The 18933-nt window shown below is 41.7% G+C and overlaps 1 pseudogene; it reads right to left on the reverse strand.

The window, feature by feature from the left end:
• Nucleotides 1-210: 210 nt before the first annotated feature.
• On the reverse strand, nucleotides 211-323 carry LOC136383656 (small nucleolar RNA SNORA42/SNORA80 family; annotated as a pseudogene).
• Nucleotides 324-18933: the final 18610 nt, after the last annotated feature.

The raw sequence follows: 18933 nt of genomic DNA on the forward strand, positions 1-18933 counted from the left end.
GGGAGGAAGCATGATTTATTGGTGGTGGGTTGGGGTGGGGGTGGGGGGTCTCTGCCATACTTCCAACCTAACAACTTACAGGAAGAGAACCAGTACTGGGATGTCCAAGTTCATCACACTACATCAGGTAAGTTACTGTCTTAAGCATTCATTTTAAATCACAAGCCAAAATATTAGATAATAAGTAATTTTTTTAAAATTTTTATTTTCCACTGTGTCACCCACTTCAGTGCCTGCAGCCTATTAGTAGAGGCCAGACAATGCTTCAGGGCTGCAGTTTGCTCTGGCATGGAGCACTATGAAGATAATAAGTAATATCACACAGGAGCTTTTACCGAAGCATACTACAGTCACTGTAGTTATAGAATGTCCTGGGAAAAAGTGGGAAATCTTCAAGAACTCCTTGATTATTGGGCTAACCATTACATTTTCAAGCATTTCAATACTGTTGTTAAAGGTCGGTGTCTTTCAGTTTTTCTTACAAATAATAAACAGAATGTCAATCAAGGCACTTGAGGAGGACAAGGGTGTTTACCAACACTCGTCAGGTAGTAGAAAGCACTGTAACCACAATACATAGTGTTCAGAAGAACTGTTGTGCTCAGGATCTACCAGCAACATTTCTTAGCACATCACACATGTCACATGTCACTTCTTTAACGTTTGCCCCAGTCCTGAGATAGCTCCCAGTACTATTCTCCTTTTACAGAGCAGAAAACTGAAGCTTAGAGAGGTAAGCCCCCCAGCTGTGGACACAGGCTCGGTGGCTCCGGAGTTCACACTCTAGCATCTAAAAGGTGGAACCTGAGGAGCCACTGAGCCACTTCACCCGAAGGTGTTGTAAGGTACCAAAAACTACAGAATATTAATATTTTAAGAGGCTTGGAGAACATTTTATTAATTTGGGTTAAGGTGTGCAGAGAAATTGTGAGAAAAGTCTCTGTACTGTGTGAATGGCATAAAATCAGGATGGCCCTTGGCATTGTATTGTAAATGCAAAGGGGAGGAAAACATGGATCCCCAGACATTCCACCACACCTGTGGGGAAAGGGGTGAATGGCTAGCCAGGAGCAGGAAGAGAAAAGCCAAAATAAACCTTTTCTTATAGCAATGAGCCATTTGCGGGCATTTGTCCCCACAGAAACTACTTCTCCTATGTAAATGAATGTGGTTAACACGTGTGACTCTAGACCAGGGGTCCCCAAACTTTTTATACAGGGAGCCAGTTCACTATCCCTCAGACCGTTGGAGAGCCAGACTATAAAAAAACCTATGAACAAATCCCTATGCACACTGCACATATCTTATTTTAAAGTAAAAACAAAATGGGAACAAATACAATATTTAAAATAAATAACAAGTAAATTTAAATCAACAAACTGACCAGTATTTCAATGGGAACTATGCTCCTCTCACTGACCACCAATGAGAGAGGTGCCCCTTCCGGAAGTGCGGCGGGGGCCGGATAAATGGCCTCAGGGGGCCACATGCGGCCCACGGGCCATAGTTTGGGGACCCCTGCTCTATACAGAGAGATAGCAGATAAACACTAGAAAATAAAGGAAAGCCTTTTAATATGTAAAGAGACATCTTTCTACCATTGTACTGACTTGTAAATTTTGTTTTCTCCAAAAGGAAGTATGGCTTGCAAATTGAACATGGACTTATCATGTTAAAGGACATATGACTATAACCAATAGTGGTAAAGGGCTCCTAATTACAATTTTTGCTTTTGTACTTCCCACTTACAAAACTATAAAAACTAGGTAAAACAAAGGGCCAGCACGCTCTCCCTCAGATTTCTGTTGGAGTTGCCTCCACTTGGCCAAGCTAGACAATAAAGCTTTGGTGTGTAATCGACGGACCTTGTTATGTCTTCAATGTTTCAGGTCCCTCCGAATTAGGCTTAACGTCTTGGGGGTTCGTCTGGGATACACCAGTGTGCGGTGGCGGAAGCAAAAGCGGTGGCTTCCCAGGTCAGCGGAGGTTGAAACGGATTTCGGCTGCTGGTTGTTGCAGTTCTTAGAATTTATGAATAATTAGAAGACTAAGATGCTTTTTAAAGTTGTGATATTATCTGATTTTCTTTAGTAAGTAGAAATACTTAAGAGTTTGGGAAAAATACAGATTTTTCCAGTTATTCTTTTTCTCTAAATTCATTTTATTCCTTTACTGTTTGTTGGGCAGATAAAATATTATGCTTACTTTGTTAAAGATGGTGCTGCCCACATGAAAGCCATCGCCCAGGTGATATTAATGTGTGTTAGGGGCGGGCTGTGGGCAGGCAGAATCCTTGTAGCCTGGGGCTTGATTGTGGGATTAAGCCTTTCCCACCCTTTTTGATGTAGGGCGGTGCAATCCCATTATGCCCCAGATAAGTGACTTTGTATTAGAGACTTCCCTATTTTGTATATTGGATTAAAGGTTTTGATTTCCACACTATAAAATGGGGGCAGAATGGAAGCTTTCTCTCTTGCTTCCTGAGATTATATTAGAGGAGAAAGGAGGGAGGACATAGGGAACAGAGGTGAATAAGTCTGGTGAGCTAGAAACCTTTGATTCTAGGAAAAATCGGATAAGTCAGTAGCTTTGTGAGCACTGAATGTGAGTGGGTTTTGGAGCCCAGTGTGTGTTTTTGCTTGCCCACCAGGTGCAAGCTAGGATTAAAGATATCATCCCTACAAATATCTAATTTTAATTGGAGTAAATATAGCATGCTCATTTAAATTTAAATAGAATAGAATGTGAATCGTAAAAACTTGCTAATTTTGGCTAAACTGCTTCAAACTTCAGGCTGCTACTGCAAGTTACAAAGCTTGAAACAGTAAATTTACCCAACAAAAGTGTAGATTTTCATTAATAATATAGAAAAATAAAAGCCACACTGGAATTTTCCAGCCTTATTGTGCACTTTAATTTGCCTGTTAATTAATGGGATAGAAATGTTTTAATAAGTTTGGAAATGTTACTTGAAAATGCATTTACTATGTTTTGTTAAGTTAACATAAAGACAAGTATTTCTTACAATTTTGAAGTAAAGATATTATAAAGTGTACTCAACAAATGCTTAAAAGTCTGTGTGGTGACAAGGGGGAAAGAAGAGCCACCCCAAGCAAGGCTCTGATTCCATTGGTAAATATAGGAGAGAATTAAAATTCTGTTAAAATCTAAACTTGTTTCAGGAGTTAAGCTGTCTGACATGACAATTATTTCTGCAGGAAAATGGATGTTGAATGCACCTTTTAAAACTTCTTGCATATGTTTGTACAAAAATTGTCTTCATCCTTGTGGTACTTATTCATCTGAGCTGACTTCACAGTCCCCATGCCTCTGCTCTGTTTTTCTTTTGTAGCATAAGGCTTTTGCTTTTGCCTTAAGGTTTCCCTGGAATAGCAGGTCTTTTCCTTTTGTATAGATTTTCAGCATGAATCAAACATTGGCTTTCTATGTTAATGTGTGAAGAGAAAAAAATTATTATCTAAAGCAGGTACGCTTTAATGAACAAATGTATATTTTCTCTTAGTTTGAATAGGGTATGTGAGTGTTTTTAAAAAAAATAAATATGGGCCCTGGCTGGTTGGCTCAGCAGTAGAGTGTCGGCCTGGCGTGCGGGGGACCCGGGTTTGATACCCGGCCAGGGCACATAGGAGAAGCGCCCATTTGCTTCTCCAATCTCCCCCTTTCTCTCTGTCTCTCTCTTCCCCTCCCACAGCTGAGGCTCCATTGGAGCAAAGATGGCCCAGGCGCTGGGGATGGCTCCTTGGCCTCTGCCCCAGGCACTAGAGTGGCTCTGGTCACGGCAGAGCGACGCCCCGGAGGGGCAGAGCATCGCCCCCTGGTGGGCGTGCCGGGTGGATCCCAGTCAGGTGCATGCGGGAGTCTGTCTGACTGTCTCTCCCCGTTTCCAGCTTCAGAAAAATACAAAAATAAATAAATAAATAAATAAATAAGAAAGTCCAATTCTCACAAATATTAATCAGTTAAATTTACATAAAACTCTCATTCTTAAAAAGGTGCAAATGTAAAATTTAGAAAAATAACTAGAACCATGAGAAGAATGTTTACCAACAGGTTTGCTAATTATTTTGGAATTGGGACTTTGTTTTGTTTTTTAATAGTGATCAAAATGGTGTGGTACTAGGGAAGTTCTGGGAAATGTCAGTTTTACTTTAAAATGAGAATCTGCTGTTTCTGTATTTTATTGTTTTCAATAAAACTTTGTGTTTTGGACTTTTTAAAAAAAATTTTCTCTTAAATACTAATGTACAAGTTTATTCAGCAACTGAGAGACTCTAAAATCTTACAAGAAATGCCAAAACTTCTTTTCTCTTCCTGCAAACTTCTACCCTCTTTTATTTAATCCAGCTGATAATGCTGTTTTGTCTTTTTCCAATCGGCTCTAGGCATATGGAAAAGTTTATATAGGCAGATGGGGACCCTCAAACCCCTCAATAAGATCTTCTGAGTGTGGCATTTAAGGTCTATAATGACCAAGAGAGGAACAGAAAAGGCAGACAGAGCCCAAAAAAAGATCAGGCAAAATACCAGCTCTTGGCATACACCCATAAAGGCTCCAACGCCCTCGAGAGACTTCAAAGGACATTTAAGACTAAAAATTTTATTTTAAATCCTGTTGTATTAGTTAAGACTTTGCTTAATAATCTAATAGGTTTTAATCACTTAATTGTATTAGGACACTTGTTATAATATCTGTTAGCATTGGCTGTTTTATTGTTGTTTATTTTATATTTTTCCATTCTGCCTCCAAATATTTATATGAACATGGGAATTCAGATGAATAAGGATCATAACACACAAATTTGAAATTTTAATATCTGTTGGAGACCAAAATATAAACAGGGTGTCTTTTTTATATCCAGGGGATAGGTGCTGGGCCTAACCACCCATCTCACCTGCCCAGTTAACAAAGAGCAGTACCTGATTATTGCTTATCCCACCCTGGTCAAACGCCAGCTAGGGGCCGTCAACCTCCTGGTCCGTCGACCCACGCTTCAGCCCACCTACTAGCCTCTCCCCTTGGTAGATACCGGGTCTTATCCTCCCATTCAGAGGGGAGAATGAGGAGCCACTGAGCCACTTCACCTGCAGGTGTTGTAAAGTACCAAAAACTACAGAATTAATATTAATATTTTAAGAGGCTTGGAGAACATTTTATTAATTTGGGTTAAGGTGTGCAGAGAAATTGTGAGAATAGTCTCTATACTGTGTGATTGGCATAACCAGGATGGCCCTTGGCATTGTATTGTAAATGCAAAGGGGAGGAAAACATGGATCCCCAGACATTCCACCACACCTGTGGGGAAAGGGGTGAATGGCTAGACAGGTGTAGGAAGAGAAAAGTCAAAATAAACCTTTTCTTATAGCAATGAGCCATTTGCGGGCATTTGTCCCCACGGAAACTACCTCTCCTATGTAAATGCATGTGGTTAACATGTGTGACTCTGGACAGAGAGATAGCAGATAAATACTAGAAAATAAAGGAAAGCCTTTTAATATGTAAAGAGACATCTTTCTATCATTGTATTTACTTGTAAATTTTGTTTTCTCCAAAAGGAAGTATGGCTTGCAAATTGAACATGGTCCTATCATGTTAAAGGACATATGACTATAACCAATAGTGGTAAAGGGCTCCTAATTACAATTTTTTGCTTCTGTATTTCCACTTACAAAACTATAAAAACTAGGTAAAACAAAGGGCCGGCGTGCTCTCCCTCAGATTTCTGTTGGAGTTGCCTCCGCTTGGCCAAGCTAGACAATAAAGCTTTGGTGTGTAATCGACGAACCTTGTTCGTGTCTTCAATGTTTCAGGTCCCTCCGAATTAGGCTTAACAGAACCACTGATTCTGCCAAGGGTGTCAGCACAGACAACGTGAACCTGGCATTCCCTCCCCTCCAGACTGCCTGCTCTGATTAAGCAAAACAACACAAGAAAAAACACTTAATATACTTGATTACATAGTTTGAGATTTCACCTATAATCTTTCCTAGCACTTTAGGAAATCCAGATATTTTTAAAATTAACCATCAGTGATCAGAGTCTCCAATATAGATAAGTGGTGGAACTCTGTGTACTGAGTATGAACGTCAGGTGTAGGCTTGCATCAACTGGTCCGTCCTCTTTGGCAGACATTGAAGTGGCCCCCCAGTACATCCAGCCAGGCACAGAGTGAAGAAAAATATGTCGTGGCCTCCATTTCACTAAGCTCCTAAGGAGCAGCACAATTGTGCAAGAGAAAGATTTATTCCCCACCAACTTCTTCCCCATTCTCACCTGTTCAAGCTTGTGACTGCTCTCTCTCAAGTCATGTCTCTGCACCAGGTCTCTGCATCAGGAGAGCACCTACGTGTTTGGGAGTGGAGGGCAGTGCCTCTCCGCTTTCTCCCTGCATGGAAATCTGGCAAGTGCCTGGTCGACATTTACTCATAATATGGCAAAACAGACAAACAGGAGGCTAATAGGAATGAAATTGCTAGTATATAGTGCATTTTCTTTGGGGAGAAAGGATTACTTTATTTGGATAACATGATGTCTCTGAACAACCTTGAAGAAGTTATTTACTTCTGTTTGAAACAACACTGATTCAAGAACACTTCTATATAAAGCAAAATTAATCAAATATCAATCAACTATGATTAGTTTGTTTTATCTTAAAGCTAATAAAAATTATAAATATGGTATAGTACACATAAATTGTCCATGGACATACTTTATGTATAGAGAATGGGTCTGATACTTTGAACCAAGAATGCAATTGCTAATGATTCAATTAAATATTCTCAGGCATTTTACTTTTCTGATGCAAAACAATTTCCCTGAAGGGTGAAAACCATTTAAATAAACCTATGAAAGAGGTAATAGAAGGTCTGAGGTCTGAGGAGCTGCTATGCTCACCTTAATAGCTGCCCACTGAAAGTGCTATCATACTAATAGGCATCATTTGAAACAGCTAATAATGCAAAATTTTACACCTAAAAATCCCTGTTTGCTGGTTTCACCACATTTCCTAAAGTTCTGACAAGCTTGACTTCCTCCTGGAAACATTCTCCTTCCTAATGGAAAGCTTTCATTTCGCCTAAGCACAAGTAGTTGTTGAGATTCAAAAGGTTTTTAAACAATACTGAGACTCTTCAACTCTGCCTTATTGCTTATCACAGATTACCTGAGTTTGGTTACATTCAAAAAGTCTTCTTTTCCCTGATCTTTTTTTTTTCTCATTGTTAGCATTGTTAGGGCATAAAGTTCCTCCAATTAACAAGCAAAAGAATTCATGCTTAATGTAAGGTTAGTAGTTATGGCCATCACAGCCGCCAGGCACATGTAGGTTTCCATTTGATTTGGACAGACGGTAGAGAAACAGTGGAGCCGAAAACTGGTGGGCCATCCCTTTATTCTATCCTCGCACCCGGCAGGCGAGTATACACAAACACACTGGGCACCAAAACCCACTCATTCAGTGCTCACAAAGCTACTGACACATTCAGGTTTTCCTAGAATCAAAGGCCCCCCCACGAGCCTAAATCTCCTCATGTTTCCCATCTCCTTCTCTGCACAAACTCTGCACAAACTGGCTTCTCCTTCAGCACCCTGCCATCTTGGCTGCTTCTCTGCAAAAACATGGCCTCCTTCCTCCCTCCTTCTTCTTCAAACTTTTTGGTGTGAAATTCCCACTCCAGCACACATTAGCATAACAAAGCCCCTTCCCAAGCAGGAAGATAATTAGCCATTTCACGTGGGCAGCACCATTTTTAACAGTAAAAGTGAGCAAACCCCCAAAATACAGATTTACAAACTCATTTGCCCAACACTTACTGTTTGGAAACTTTGATTCTCAGTTTCGTGGCATAAAGAAAAGATGTGACTTCTGTTATTGAGGAGACACAAGGATGGGAAGGAAGCTGGTGGGTTACAGAGAGAGCTGCATATGTGTCTGTAGATCTGTTTCACAGGTCAGGGAGAGCAGGTGCTCTGGGACAAGTTTCATCTGAAGCTGTTCAAACAGGAACTCGAGGTGGGCCGAGGCTGTGTTCCAAGCTAGGAGCAGGACAGGGGCCTTCTCATGCTCTCAGAGACTCGGGCCTGGGATGTAGCTACCTATGGTCTTATTTTTCTACTGGGTCCCTGTGACGGGATGGACACTTCTGTTTAATTTATAAACAGAAATCTGCTCCAGTAGTGAGGAATGGGACCAACTGACAACCAGTAATGGGACTATTGAACTTTCAACTCTGAATCCATTCTAGTCATGAGAGATGAATTCAATCATTGAAAATGTCAGTACTCTAACTTTTATGAGTAGTAAATGATATGTCAATCTCCTTAGCTTCTCTCTACACAGGTGTGTGCTTCCTTCTCAACTACCCATAAGATCGAGATTCAAAGTACAAATGACCTTCAAAGTGCCTTTGGGTGGAACTGTCCTTTGCTATTGTTATTCTAACTACATCTTCAAAATCTGATGGACACAAAGCATGCTCCTATTCTTTTTTGTTAGTGACAACATCTAAAACATCTCTGACTCCCTTTTACTCAAATAGACACACTGTAAAGGTATATTCAAAATCACAGCAAAAGACAGACTTGCTATCACAATGAAAATAAAATTTCATTTTATTTCAGGAGGCTTTGGTCTGAACTACTTTTCTTTCATACCGACAGTAACAACAAAAAAGAAAACAAAGCAATTCTTCACTTGCACTTCTTACGATTGAAATTCAGATATACTAGCTATATATATATGAAAACTGCGAAGTCCCAGTAAAGCAGTTTTCCTTTGTTGAATCACATTCTTTAGGGAAGCTTGTTATCTAAAGTATGTCTAAAAAGATGCCATCACTAACTCTTGCACCTCATGTCTGTTGGCCTCATTCTCTCTAATGCACACAGGCATTCCCACACACCAGCAAGGATGGCTGCTGACGTGTGTGTGTGTGTGTGTGTGTGTGTGCGTGTGTGTGTGCATGTATGTGTGTTACTTCAAGAGAAATTGAGAGCTATCTTTCAGCCTCCAATGCAGAAAATTGCAGGGGAGGATTATAATTGGCACAATTTGCATCAGACATCCCTTTGCAGGTGGTTCCACATTATGTGGAATGTAGTCTAGCTTATATCACACACCCATGCATATGGCTGAAGGTGAGGATAGAACATGGTGTTTGATAATCCACAGTAACATGGGGGATAAGGTATGTACTGACAAGGAAAAAAAGTACCATATCCAGGAGAAGGAAAGAAAAATATGCTAGAGAGACAATCATCCCCGAAATACACCATATTAATTAGGTGCCCTGGGCTATCAAAATGGTATTTATTGGGATGATAAAGAGATACACTGGCCATGTTTAGTCTTTACTAAATTCTAATTCTCTTTCAAAAGGTCTGGGCCCTGGTCAGTTTGCTCGGTAGATAATCAGCCCGGCATATAAACATCCCAAGTTCGATTCCTGTTCAAGACACATAAGAAAAGACCATCTGTTTCTCTCCCCCTCCCACTCTCCTTTCTCTCCCTCCTTCCCTCCTGCAGCCAGTGGCTCGATTGAGTTGAGCTGTGGCTCCAGGTGTTTAGGATTGCCCAGTTGGTCCGAACACATCAGTCCATGTGCTAAAAATAGCTTGGTTTATTTGAGCATCTGCTCCAGATGGGGTTTGCCAGGTGGGTCCTGGTCAGAATGCGTGCAGGAGCCTGTCTATCCCCCCTCCTCTCATTTAAAAATAAAAGAAAATAAGTTTAAAAGATAAAATAAAAGCTCTGCATAGTGCAATGATCATCTCTAGCTTAATGTACAAATTTGCTGACCACTGGCAGCTATGATTTATGACATACTTGTCAAGCACACTATACACACGACAAATGCACCAATGTAATCTGAATTCTCTTTTATGAAAGTGATGTCTCTCCCTTGCATTTAAAGCAGTAATTAAAATTAAATTTTGGGCCCTAGCCAGTTGATCCAGCAGTACCAATTGTCTAAGCGGTAGAATTCCTGCATGTGGAAGTCCTGGGTTTGATTCCCAGTCAAGGCACACAGGAGAAGTGACCATTTGCTTCTTCACCCCTCCCCCTTCTCTCTCACTCCCTCTCCCCCTCCTGCAGCCATGGCTCCAATGGTTCAAACAAGTTGGCCCCAGGGCACTGAGGATGGCTCTATGGTCTCGCCTCAGGCATTGAAATAGCTCAGTTGCCTAGCTACAGAGCAGCAACCCCAGATGGATAGAGCATCACCCTGTAGGGGGCTTGCCAGGTGGAGCCTGGTCAGAGTGCATGTGGAAACCTGTCTCTCTGCGTCCCTGCCTCTCAATAATAATAATAATAATAATAAAGAATTAAATTTTTGTAAGCTTTTAGTTTTATGTCTTACAATTAACTGTTTTCCTTGTCTAGCAGGAATATAGTTACCTAGAAGAACACAGTACATATTTTGATAAAACCTGCGCCAATCATATTCCAGTTGTTAGTTGCCAGAAAATAAACGTACACCTCCAGGTTGACCCCTAAACAAAACTATACTTCCCTTTATGAAGGCACCAGGCAAGGCCTCGCCAGCGCTGTGAAGGTGCTTACGGATGCTCTCTGACCAGGCTGCTATCTTGATGATATAATGTGAGTGACATCACCACAACTCTTCACCCATGGTCATACACACAAGGAGACCACTCAACCCGCTCTGCACATGAAAATTACCTAAGGATAAAAGGTGGCCTGGGCCCAATTACAGACCCAGTTCCTAGAGATGAGTCCTGACCTTAATAATTTTTAGATGCTCTCTGGTTTCAGTGTGCACTGATGAGAGCCATTAGCCTAGTGTTAAGTACTTGAAATCAAATTGACAGTTCAAATGCAAATGTGTCACAGGAGATGGATTAGTATGGAAAGCCAATGTGTGCTAATAACACTTTAGTTGTTTTCAACTGGGAGCAATTTTGCTGCCATCGAGACATCTGGCGATTTCTAGGTGCATTTTTGGTTGCCACAACCTGCGGGATCCTGTTGGCTCTCGTGAATAGAGACCGGCCATGCTGCTGAATGCCCTAAATTGCAAAGGTCTTCCCTACCCAGCAAAGAATTATCCACCCAAAAAGTCAATAATGTTGAGGTTGAGAAACAGTGCTTAAGCCAAAAATAAAAGATTCGGGTTAGAAGACTGACGCTGAGGCATATGAATTGCTTTCCCGGATACTGGGTGTTCTTGCAAGCTAACAGGCAGCATGAAATGTTATAGATTTGTTAAGACAGATTGGAGAGGGATACAAGGGGGCGGTGGGGGGCAGAGCTGAAAACTTTGCCTGTGGCCATAGGAGGTAATAGAAGACATCCGTATTTATGTAATGATTGCCTTGTTCTCAACAATTGTCAGGGTAAGAAAGGCAACTCATCAATGAATACATTTATAATTATTGCATTACAAAGTTCAGTTTACAAATCCAGAAATTCTAAATTGTTAAACTGAAGAAATTAATTATGTTGAGCTAATAAAAACTGCTTTGGACAGTTACAGCTTACCGTAAAAAAAGGCTTTCTTAGCTTCTTCTTTTGGAAAGATGGGAGCTTTCTTTCCACCAACACACACACACACACACACACACACACACACACACACACACACAGTACTAGCTGCTCTAGAGACTCGGATCATGATTGGTGCAATGGATTCAGCATCTTTCCTTTTGTCAAATTTAAAATCCCTTGATATCTTTGTAGCTTGAGCAAAACAAAGTACCTCTTCTTTTTCCTCGTTGATCTAAGAAAGTGAGCAAAGCCTCATGGACCAAACTACCAATGAGGACATACAAGGCATGGACTGCAAGAGGCCGAACGCTAAACGGAGATGAAAGCCACCAGATGGTTGTCAGCAGTCCAACATTACTGCCGTCAACACATCTGCATTTATTCAATATGTACACAGAAAGCCTCAACCACATGCCGCATGGTATCACGAGAAGAGTGGCACATAAAAAAGAAAATCCAAGTTCTTGACTTTCAAAAGCAGCCAAAATGCAGACCAGATATCAATAATGATGATTTCTGAGACGTAGAATTGCAGATGGCTACATGTCTTCAGATGTTCTCTTAATTTATTCCAATGAATGCAAATTATCTTTTTAAAGTTTCATTTAAAGAAACAATAATAATCTCAAAATTATTTTATGTAATAATTTTTGTTGAGTTATGGTTTAATTATAATAAAGCTGCTATTTAAACAACTCATACACACATCAACTAAAGCAGAACCAAGGGAGTATTTAGAAAGATGGAACACAGGACCCCTCTAAAAAGGGGATCTGAAACCCACTCTAAAAGTCAAGAGACCATGAGGTCTGGGGTTCCTAGTGCCCTAGGCCATGTGACATGTTTGTTCTGCCCTCCCATCTCCTCCTGTCTTGCTTCTCACATTTTCCAATATTCCATTCACATGTAGTATCCCGAATCAGTCAATTTCATCTCAGTTTCTCTGAAAGCTCAGCTTGAAACTTCCTTCAGGAGAAACCTGAAATATTTAGATATTATATGTGGGAGTATAACTCAGAAATTTCAAAATAGGATAGCCTTTAAATAATCTAGATCCTGTTTCCAAAAATAACCCTAATTGAGAATAACGAAAAACAAGAAACTCATAATTCAGCAAAGGTTTATCTAAGTTCTCATTTTCTGGAAGACTGTACAAATCCATCTAATTCTATGCATAGACTCTTATTTTGGTCAGCTTATGTGTGAAGTTTATGCAGCTTCCATTATTAGCTAGTATGGCACTTTTTAAAATGCAATTATACTTATGGTTATATTTGACTGTTCCAAGCACCAGCCATTCCTAATTCTGGTTGCATATAAGAATAACCCAGAGAAAAAACTGAAAATACCAACAGTTGAAGCCCACTGTAGATCGTTTAATCCAACTTTTTGGGAGAGTGACCTGGAGCTAAGAAAGTCTGAAAAGCTCACCAGGTGATGTTAACGTAGAGCCAGTGTCCAAAACCATCAAACCAGGGCATGAAATATCGGGGCAAGACGCTCACCTCTGTTTCCGTCCTCTCCACGACTACTCCGGCTCCAGCATCTCACTGCACGGCACACACATCAAAGCAAGCGTGTGGTTTGCTTTACATGTAGATGTGCTGATGTGATCTACCTATAACAGCATAGGTCATAATTATTTGCCGAGGTCCCATACCTGAGAAATAGGAAAGAAGATGGCGGAGAAGCATGCTCACCAAAAAAGGGGGAAGCTGCCCAGGCTCACTCTGGTGGGAGTGAAGAAAAGAACAGAAGAATGCTTCAGCTGCAAAAGGAATCCCTCGTTTATGTTAGGTCTCTGAAACTATAAAGGATCCAGAGCATTCTCTGCAGGGGCTGCTCAGGCTTTTAGCTCTATGGTATACAAAAGTCTGATTATTCTTGATTGTGGGTCCCTCTCATCAATAGATGCAAAAGACATTTGAAATCTGAAAAACTTATTTTTTAGTAATTTATTGATTTGTTTTATTTTTGCCATAAATAAAAGTTATGATCTACACTCAGCAAAGCACATGGGAGGAGGTTGATGCACCTAAGGCCATGTTCTTTTTCATCCTCTGCTTAGTCCTTCAAGAGCATTGGGATGCTTCCACAGGGCCGTGAGCCAAGCCTTTGCCACTAGAATAATCTGGGAGCCAAGCTGAGAGCTGGGAAGGCACCACCTTTGGTGATTTAATCATCTGAGTGCTGGAGCTGCCCATACAGTCATTTCAGTGGTGACAGCAGGAGGCAAGGCAAAACTTGGGTTGGTCTCCAAGTGGGAATAATGGGCTGCACGGAGCCTCATCTCTGGCAGACCCGAAAGGATGACAACAAGTGCTAGCACTCGGAGAAGATTAGCTTAGCCTGAGCTGAGCTATTCAGCTCTAGACAAGCTCTCCATGAGCCCAGCCCTCTGAAAGTCCACCTACTCCAATGCGCTCCTTGGTGGATTAGTTTACCCAAAGACTCCCCGAGCCAACTTGGCACACATTTTATTTTTTCTTTGGGATAAACAAAAACCCACAGAGCCTTCTTCTTATCAGTCTGTGACCCTGGAATAACAAGCAGATCATTATTTGTAGGTTAAATGACAAACCCCTCACTGGCACTTCGGGTGGGGAAAATGTCTGCACTTTGTAAGGAGTTAATTCTAACACAGAGAACTTGAAGCTGAAGATTATATCCTGCAGGAATCAAAATAAGAATTTGGAGAAATTTATGCCATGTAGGAAACACTACATCACTGTTTTCCCTACAGACTTTAATCATGAGCATTCAGACATGCAAGCACCTCCTAGGGCAGGTGCTGGGAAAGGTGGCTTGGGGAACAGACTGAGGATGGAGGCAGAGCAGAGCACCATTTGTAGTTCGTGGCAGAGCCATATAAGTCCCCTCCAACGTCCTGTGTGTGAGTTTCACCAATATTACAGAGAACGTATGCTTGCTGGGAATGAATCATCTACTGGGCTTTCTGCCTGCAGACTTTCCTCCTTGTTCCCTTGACCTCATGTAGCTTGGGGGGGGGGGCTGTCTTTTCCTCTATCTCCACATGGACACCCTTCTGTGTCAGTCTGTGTCCTAATCTCCTCTTAGAAGGACACCAGTGGTATTGGATTAGACCCACCAGAATGACTTTATTTTAACTTAATCATCTCTTAAAGACCCTATCTCCAAATAGTCACATGCTGCGGTGCTAGGGTCAGCACATCACCATATGAACTGGGGCGGGTGTGGGGTGGGGGGGGGCACGACTCAGCCTGTATCAATACTGACTGTATCTGAATCCACTCTACTATCTTTTTTGAAGTAAGATTTAAATCAAAACAAAAGTCTGGGTACAGCCCAGGTACCTCCTGGATTAGTTCCCTCTTCCCTCTCTTTTTCTCCACATTCATCACCTGCCAGCCCCAAGTTTATCACAACATTCTAACCATCTCAGACAGTATCGGTTCGGGTTAAAATTTGCTTTCCTCATGCTTCAGGGGCCTGGGTTGTAGCCTCTGGACAGCTTATTATTAAGGCTTTTATTTGGCTTTTGACATTTATCTAGCCTGATACACCTTTACCTGTCAGCTTACTGCACATCACACCAAAGGTTATATTTGCCCTTATAAATTCCCTGCACACGCCTCGGCTCCCTCTTCCCTGCAGCCAAGCAGAGCGGAGAAAGAGAAAAAGATCATGTTCACGTCTGACCATGAGCAACATGGATTTCAGGGGTAGTTTTCCCCCCGGAAAGAGTTTTCAAGTTCTAATTGGCCTTTTTCTCTTTGAGAAAGTGCCCCTGGCCCCACGGGCCTTCACTCTGGCCTCCGCTTCACGCCCAGAGAACGTGTCCCGTTGAACAATAAACAGACCACATTTCATAACTTCACATCCGATTTGCACTGGGATTCCTCCGAACAGTGTAATGCCACTAAATTGCCCACCCATAAATGAATACAATTTTTAAAAGAAAGTGTTACAGATTATGGGTTTGGGTTGTCTGGGAACATTCCCTGAGACAGGCATGCATGCAAAGGATTTCTGGACAGGAAAGTGACAAGGAAACTGGTCAGATCGCCATGCACACCTGACACAGTGGACCACAAGGGCCCTCTGGGGAACAGAGTTCTTTGTCGGAGGAGCGCTGTGCTAGGGGAAATGGCGAGGCCCACATGGCCCCACCTTGCTGAGTTACCAGCTGGAGACCACCCCAAAACGGGTGTGACTTCAACCACTGCCGACCTGCGCAGTCATTGGCTGAGGGCTTCTTAGAACCGGAGATGGATCTAAAGATGTCTGAGGGCTGGAGTTTGTCAGTGACATTACTCACAGCAGGACAGCATGTCCTCTTTCAAAGGGAAAGGTGAGCTATGCCACACTGCGTCTGCCACACAAATTTGGAAAATGAAGCTCCAAAATGATCTTATCTTGAGTGTGTGTTTACAGATGGTGATCGCTGTGCTTATTGTCCAAAGTAGGGCCTTTTGAGAGTAAAGGGAGTAGCTATTAATAGTTATACCAGGACTATGGCTATACATAATCACTCTGTTTATTCAACTATCTACCTTTATTACCCACACAAACTTCAGTCCCCGCTGCTAGGAGGCTCATCCATGCATCCATCACAATCAATTCCCTTCATGCCGGATATTTACTGTGAATGGAGAAGTCAAACTTGGAGTAGCCATGGAGACTGTGTTGAGGGAGCACATGTGAAAAAGCAGAGGTGTCTGGTGCCCCCTCATCTCCCACCTCCTCCCTCCGTGCCAGCAGGAGGGCTCGAGTGTGCGCCCCACACCAGGGGTTCTCGGCCTGGATCTGTGCACTTAGTTCTGGGAAGCAGATCCCTGAAGTCCCATACAGCTTGAATTGATTTCTTAACTGGTCGTTGTTTTCATTTGTGCGTGCGTGCATGTGAGCTGATGTCGCCTTTATCCTGAGTCTGTGATAAGGAATCCCTGTGAAAGTGATAAACTGCAGAGAGAGTTGATGCAGGCAATGACTGTAGGCCATATTAGACATGTCTTTTCCAGGCTCACTAGCAAACTTAGGAACCTCAACCTTACTCGTTTTGTCTAGGCGCTCAGTCTACCTTTTCCGTTTGTTTGAGGCCAGTCTGTCTTACCAGTTCACTCCCATTTCTGGAAAAGAGTAAGGGGAAGAAAAAGGAAGGACACATGCCTTTTCATATCTGTGTCCCGGGCCAGCTGACTTCTTTCTCTTAGTCACAGGAAGCGGGACGTCTATTTCTGCCAGTCTTTTCAGGCAAGGAAAGGCATCAGAGAAGAGAACAGTACTCTCCAGTTCTCTATATCTCTGACTCGCTAAAGCATCCTTGGGCAAAGAGAAGAGCCTGTCATCGGTGCTCTCTAGCCATGCATCTTTATGTCTTGACTGGTCCACTCTGCTCTGAATGGCGTGAGCTCTACTTGGAAGTCAAGGTCCAGCTCTATCACCTAACCAACTCTGTGGTCTTAGTTACCTGCTTAACTTTAACCTCAGTGAACTTTAATTTTAATTATTTTTAAATCTCTTTACTTCATTTTATTTATTTATTTTCAGAGAGAGGAGAGGAGAGAGGGAGAGAGAGAAAGAGAGGGGGATCATCAGGAAGCATCAACTCCTAGTAGTTGCTTCCTATATGTGCCTTAACCAGGCAAGCTCAGGGTTTCGAACAGGTGACCTCAGCATTCCAGGTTGATGCTTTATCCACTGCGCTTCCACAGGTCAGCCTAATTATTTAAAATCTCTTTAAGGCATAAGTTTTACTGCCATAAGTGGCAGAAACTATGTGTTGTGGTTAGTGTTATGGTCAGTTGCAACCAACAGGCAACCCTCTACAGTGGTTTGAAATACAGAAGTTTATTTGTCTCATATAGAGCTAGGCAGTCTGGCTGGTAAGTAAGTTAATCATCTTGCCTCTGACCCTGAAACCTTCTTGGTTCTTGTACCATAGTCCTTATTGTTGGTTCCTGTTGTCATAATATCAAAATATTTGTTTCATATAAATAATATGTGGTTTATTTGTGCAATGGAATATTATACAGCCATGAAAATAGACCATGTAACAATATAATACATGTGACAGAAATCTCACAAGCATAATGTTGAGTAAAAGAAGCCAGACACAACAGAATACATACTGTTTTATTCTACTCAGATGTCTAAAAGCAGACAAAACTATTCTATGCTCTTAAAAGTCAGGAGTGAAGTTACCCTTTGGGTGGTAGTGACTGGAAGGGAGAGGGAGGGGGTTCCTGGGATGCTAGAAATAGCATTTATTGTTCTGGATGCTGTGTACATGTGTTCGGTCTGTGAAAAGTCAGTGACTTGTTCGTATGTATGTCACACTTCAGGCACAGATTCACTTTTCCTGTTCAAGGGAGAAAAGTGTCACAGGGGAAAACGATGAAAAGCACGTTCTCACTGGTTCCACTTTTCTAAAAAAATTTCTGGGAAGCCTAACCTAACAACTTCTATTTATATTTCACTAGCCACACAGAATATCTGACCACCGCTGGCCCCAGAAAGTCTGAGGAGAAGAACCTTTTCATTGGGCACACGGCCATCATGAGCACAACCAGGGTTCCGTGAATAAAGGAAGGAGAATGGGAATTCAGGAGTTGGCTCACATTCATGAAACACAGAGCTCCACGCCTGCAGAGGACAGGTTAGTTTATCCAGATCTGCCCCATTAGACAAAGTATCATCCTACCAGTCCATCTCTGAATTTCTTCCATTGTTCGACTCACAGGAATATCCCTTCGTATTCCTTCTTGCCTCCCAGTTAATATATTCATAGGCTTTTTGAAGCTGGAAACTGTCAATTACGTGGCTCGACTTTCACAACCAACCTGAGACTGAGACCCGACCGCGGTTCTGTATACCTCAGCCGGTTCCTGGTCGCCTTCCGGGCCCAGCAGCACTCAGACCTTGCTGGCCCGTCATCCTCAAACGGTAACTTCTTCTTCTGCATGCTGTTTCTAGACTCTGTCCTATTTTATCCACTAGAAATTTAAAACACTTAAATCTTAACTATTTACAGTCTGAGTCATGTGCACATAAGAACAGTAAGAAAGTGTTAACAATATATTTTTACTTTTGTCACGAGGTTTACATTTTTGAAATACTTAGACATTTATTGGAATGGGATAAGAAAGAAAGTAAGTAAACAGATATGTCCAGCACAATCAGTAGTTTTTGTAAAAATTTAGAAGAATATTTATAAATCTCACGAAAGAAAAACTTCTATTTCCTTAACTATATCTTTTGGAAAGGCATCTGAATCATCCTACGTGTGTGTGGGTGTGTGTTTGGGGGTGTGTGTACACACACAGAGCAACTGTGACATCAGAGGATAACATTTCTTAGTCTTCTATAATAGCAAAGTAATTCAACTATAATATGTTACAGTGATGCAATATATTGTTTTTACCTT

Source organism: Saccopteryx leptura, chromosome 11 (genome assembly GCF_036850995.1).
Source record: "Saccopteryx leptura isolate mSacLep1 chromosome 11, mSacLep1_pri_phased_curated, whole genome shotgun sequence".
Classification (NCBI taxonomy): Eukaryota; Metazoa; Chordata; class Mammalia; order Chiroptera; family Emballonuridae; genus Saccopteryx; species Saccopteryx leptura.